Genomic DNA, 6105 nt, shown 5'->3' on the forward strand with positions numbered 1-6105 from the left:
AGAACCAGATGATATGATTATTTGGGTAAGAAATGACCTCTTTTTCTAAAGCAATAATGATTATAACTTCAGAGCATCACTGCAATACACCAAGTTTTCTGTTTTTCTTTCTCTTTTGTTTTTTCACCTCCCACTCTTCTTCTTCCCCCCCTTTTTCCCCACTAAATTGGAGAAAATATTTTGAAGTGTCAAAAAAAATGTTTTTCATGAAGAGAGAGGAAAAGAACAATGTATTAAGATGTTCTGGGGTAAAATTACTGTAGTTGACCATGATTATCTTCATGATTTCCCATAGAGATGCTGTAGGCATCACTGCATGAAAAGAAACTTCTTGGGCCACTAGTCATTTGGTGATTCCCAAGGTGGGTCACCTCTTTGCTGAGATGGTAGATCTCACAGACTAATCCATTGAGATGTAACAGAACTAGGACTTTATTTAAATTTCTTCTGTTTACAAGATGAGAAAGCCTAACTTAGAGTTTTCAATGAGGTTCTCCCACCCCAGCCCTTTAGTTCTCTCTCAGCTTCTTTTTTCTCTTGCTAGTCCTCCTTTATTTGAATCACTTCCTCCTATTTCAATTCTCCAGTTTCCCAGCCTCATATATGAGACATTCCATCTATCTGCAGAGGTAGTGGTAGGCTTCCATTAATTGATGTATGTGCGTGTGCGTGTGCGTGTGCGTGTGCGTGTGTGTGTGTGTGTGGTTTGCAAAGTCTCACCGACTCATCCTGACTTAAAATCTCATCCTTCTAATATTGCATACATTTAAAGGTAAAGGAATGGGGCATGACTGGCAATAGTTTCCTGAAGTCTGTCCAACCACCAGTAAGAGCTATGGCCACTGCCCTCATGAGAAGCAAACACATCCTGACAAAGCAAAATAACTTTCCTGGACACAGCGGATCATGCCCTTGTGAGCACAGCACTGGCTCCCTTCTTCTCTATGCTTACATGCTACGGGAGTGACTGGTCCCATTGTAGCAAACTAGAGAGGTGGCCCCCATTCATATCAAATCCCTTTGACCCCAATTCTTTCCCCTTGAGGGAAAACCAGTGAGGTTTTGACATGTTCCCCTCATGGAAAGTCTATTAATTAAAAGGAACATGCCAACTTTTGAAAGAACATGTGAATTTTTACTAAACTTGAATGCAGACAGTAATTGATTCTATAAATTTCTACATAACTCATTAAGCAATTTCATTAATTATTATCTATCTCAGAAACATTTTTTTCTGAAAATAGAAAGTGCCCCCAAACACTTTAACCCTAATATTATGGTTGAATATAAAAAATTCCCCAAAGGAGTCAGGTTTGGAAAGTTTGGTTCCCGATGCAGCAATGCTCAGAGGTGGTGACTGGATCATGGAAGCTCTGACCTGTCAGTGGGATAATCCATAGATAAATTCATAGCCTGATGGGCTATTGGGAGGGGATGGAAATGTTGGGCAGTGAGATCTAGTTGATGATTGGGGGTTTGCTCTTGGAAGCTGTATTTTTGTCCCTGGACACCCTCCCATCTCTCATTTTCTCTCTCTTTCTTAGCCACCTGAGGTGAGTAGCTTTGCTTCACATACCCTCCCTGCCATTGAGAGAGATGTAAAAGGGAAAAGGCATCAAGGGCAAGATGGTGAGAGAGGAAGTAAGAGACAGGTCCAGACCAAAGGAATATGGAGAAGATCCACCCATGAGGAAACATTCCAATTGACAAAAGTACTCATGAACACTATTGGGGGACTCAATCAGATAGACACTACCATACTTGGTGCATCTAAGTAGGGGATCCAATGGACAAACTAAAGTAGATGTATGGACACAGGGAACAGGGAACACCAATGAACAATAAAGAGGAGAGCAAAGACAGGAGAGAACATTTAAAAAAAAGAGGCATTCTAGAGACCATAAAAAGAACAATCCAAAACTTCTCTAATGGACTCCTAGCTCCAAGGCTCCTTCTCTTGCAGAAGTCTGTTGCTATCACTTGCAATAAAATCTCTGCTTGCTCTCTCCGTGTCCTGTTCTTTAATTCTTTGCTTAGCAGAGACAATGAACCCAAGACTCCTGGATAGTAACTCATGATGTTTTAGCTCACTGAAAGTCCACAGCAATGGATTCAAGTTCTCATGAATTGAATGAAATCTCTGAAACCTGAGCCAAAATAAATCTCATAAATCTCTCCTCTTTTGAGTTGATTTTCTCATGTATTTTGTCACAGAGATAGAAAGCTAACATACCCACTTAATCCTAAAAATTTTTAAAAATCTGTGAAAATTCTATAAATCCCAAAATTTGTCAGTATCTTTAAAAATTACATATTCATTTACCCTTTGACCTAGCAATTCATCTTCTATAAATTCTTTTCAGAGATAAACTGGAAAAATATGAAATATTGTTTTGCACAATGTTTAGCATTACAGCATTTTAAATAGCAAAAGGCAGATATAGCTTCAAAGTCCATCAGAAAGAGGCTAGCTACATCATACATTCACATAAAGGAATACTACTGCCTTAGTCTGTTTGGATTACTAATAACAAAGTACCATAGACTGGGTGGTTTGCTCACAAAGCTGGGAGCTGTAAGTCTGAGGTCAGGGTGCCAGCATGGTCAGGTTCTGGTGAGGGCCCCCTTCAGGGTTGCAGGCTGCCCGTCCTTACACGGCGTAAAGGGTATGAGCTAGCTCTCTGAGGCCTCATTTATAAGGATAATAATCCCATTCATGAGGGCTCCACCTGAATGACCTAATTACCTTCCAAAGACCTTACCTACCATTACTGTAACACCAGAGGGTCAGGACTTCAGTAGATGAATTTTGTGGAGACATATTCAGTCCATAGACACTATGCAGTTGAAATGCAGAGGAGAAAAAATTCTCTAATAGTGTTCTCCCAGGATATATTGCTAAATAAACAAGAATAGTACGCAAAAATATAACTAGTATGCTGCCTTGTTAGAAAAATCAGGGGAAAAAGACATATAAATCATGTATGTTTGTAATACTATTTGTTTTTATTTGCAAAAAGAAAACTGGAATAATGAATTCAAAAACAACAAAAATTATTTCTGGGAGTAGTATGGAAAATGAATGCAGGAACAAAAATATTTCAAATAACTTTAAAACAGCATTTTGAAAGCACATCCTTAGTGGAATTTAATGTAGAGGCAGAATTGCAAAGAAATATCTAAGCTTATTGAATAGTTTGTAGGTAGATTAAGTGGGGAAGTGAGAACAATGAAAGAGAAATGAGAATACTGAAAAAGAGAAATGGAATAATGAAAATGAGTAATTAGAGTTTTTTTTTTTTTTCAGGAACTAAACTTTTTCAATGTTAAAGTACTATTTCCAAAAAAGTTAAATAACAGTAAAATATTAAACATGATACTGAAATATCAACATTAATATTAATATTTTTTCTTTTGGAAAAATTAATGTTTTAAAAAATCTGAAGAATGAAAAGTTCTAGAAGCTGTCACAATCAATAGGAATAAGCGCACTTAGTACATGGATTGTTGTCTCCAGTATCATTCCCCGTAACAGTAATACCTGGTCTTACCGCAGCTACTTTCAACCTAATCCAAGGTACTGGTGCCTCGCACACAGATTAGTGGCGTACAAAGTGAGATTTGTGTTTCCTAACAAGGATATAAGAAGGATCATTGAGATTAGTACATAAAAACACAAGAATTATATACATACAATATTATATATTAGTGCATAAAACATAAGAATTACATATAATATTTTATATAATATTTTTTAAAATTAGTTTCCTATAGGTTAATGGATTGACAGTGATTGTCCTCAAGGCAAGGACCTTACATGTCCTGTCTGAAAGACTGAGGAATGTTCCTGGGCAATGCATCATTATCACCTGTGTCCCCCTGAGGCCATTCACTCTTAGGGTTTTCCTACTTACTGCTTTTAGTGAGGCAGGGAAGGAGATGAACTAATTTTGAAACCCAACTTTTACTTTACATTGACAAATATTCTTAGAAAATTCCTGCAGAACAAAGAGTGAAAAATTTATCAACAAGCACATGAGCTAATTTTAAGAAATTAAACAACTAGCTGGGAGCTGTGGTGAACATCTGGGATCCCAGCAACTTGAATGGCTGAGGCAGAAGGATTAAAAATTTGAGACAAGCCTCAGCAATTTAGTGAGATCATGTCTCGAAATATAAAGGGTTGGGGATGTGGTAAGTTCCCCTGGGTTTGATTCCTAGTAGCAAAAGTAAATAAATAAATTTTAAAAAGTAGAAATGAAAGAAATGTAATAAATGATAATTACCTTGCTTCCTTGCTTATGACAACAAGCATTCTGTCAGTTACATTATGAGGTAGAAAATAATAACAATCCAATCAGATATGACAGAATAATAAGAACTAAAAATGCTTAACCCTATTTGGAATAATATTAATGATTAATTTAAAATAAATATTTTCCTTGATAGATTTGCTAGTGACAAACTCATGATCAGCAAACATTTTAAAACTAAATATAAAAGGATTCCCAAAATTAGATATGTAGAAAACTTTTCAAAATATTTTATCAGATTGCTCTAAGAAAAAAATATGAAATATTAATAAAATTAAAAATTCAAGTTCTAATAATAGGAATACCAAAATCATAGTTTGATTTTGTTTTAAAAACAAAATGTTTTTATAATTTCTAAACATTTTTATTCTAAATATCTTGCTACTTATATTTTATAATGAGTAATCCACTAGTTAATGGGATCTAATATCTAATAGTTAATAAATATGAGTATGTAATTTACATCTCATATATACACATTGATAGATATATGTGTGTGTATATATATATATATATATATATATATATATATAAAATCACATATATGTATGGATTATATATCTATCTAGTGGAGGTGCAAGAGCCAAAACTTTACAAACCAGTGTATGCATGGTTGGAAGTGATAGTTCTGAATACTGCAGCAATGTCCAAACCTGTCTGTCTGCTTCCACCTTTGCTCTTTGAAAGTCCAAGCCACAGAGAATTTAGAATGATCTCTTTGAAGGAAAAGGCACATCCAATGTCCTGCCTGAACCACACCTCTGATGACACTCCAGGGTCTCTTGGTAAAGTCTGAGGCCTTTCACTGTGCTGGGCTGGCTTCTGTCATCCGTCAGCATCCTCCTCGACACCTTGCTGCTCACTTCCTCTTCCTCATCTGTTTTTTTCCCACCAAGTTCTTCCCTTCCTTGGGGCATTTTTAGTTGTCCTTCCCTCTGCTGATAGGACTGGTTTCTCAGTCACATGACATTTTGTTTCCACTTCATCCTGGTCTTTCCCAATAGACACTTTTCTGACTTCCATATCTGTTTGGTTTTATTTTTTTAGAACCTCTATCTCCCTGTTGAGGTGATCTTCTGCTTCCTGTATTTGTTTATGTAGTTCCTTGTCAAAGTGATCTTTCACTGCCTGTATTTGCTCTCTAATATCTTCCTTGAGTTCACAGAACATTTTAACCATGTAAATCCTGAACTCCTTCTCTGTCATTTCTCCTGCTGTGGCTGCCAATGATTCTAATGAAGTGGTGTCTTTATTTGTTAGGAGCACTTTCTTCCCTTGTCTTTCCATGTTGCTTGTGTGTCTTCCTTTCCAGCTCTCTGGGTCTAGATTGTTATTGTTTTTACCCTATAGGTTTTTAGTGCTCTTGAAGGGTCCCAAGACCTCTCCTGTGTGGGGAAGGACAATGTTAACAGATCCCAATATCAACAATATACCACCTATGAACAATTTGTTGTTATTAAGACATTTACAGTTTAGTCTCAATGTACAGAAATGTTGGATTCAATTATCATCTAAAATATAATCAGTAGTTTTGTAAAAAGGTTTATAGTTTCTGATGGTGGCCAATAAACTGGGGGTGGGGCATAGGACAATATGCTGAGGAGGTAGAATATGAGGATATAGAGTTAATAAATCTTAGGAAGTGTGAAGGAGAAATCTAATGAAGCGGGTTAGTAGCAAGAGAATAGACAGGAAGTAATTTAGGGTACATGAGATGACATTAGAGTACATAAGACAAACACACATTAGAAAAATACAGATGTTAAAATAGTAAAATTTAAAGAGGGAAAGA

The sequence above is a fragment of the Marmota marmota genome, unplaced genomic scaffold (assembly GCF_001458135.2).
Source record: "Marmota marmota marmota unplaced genomic scaffold, marMar, whole genome shotgun sequence".
Lineage (NCBI taxonomy): Eukaryota > Metazoa > Chordata > Mammalia > Rodentia > Sciuridae > Marmota > Marmota marmota.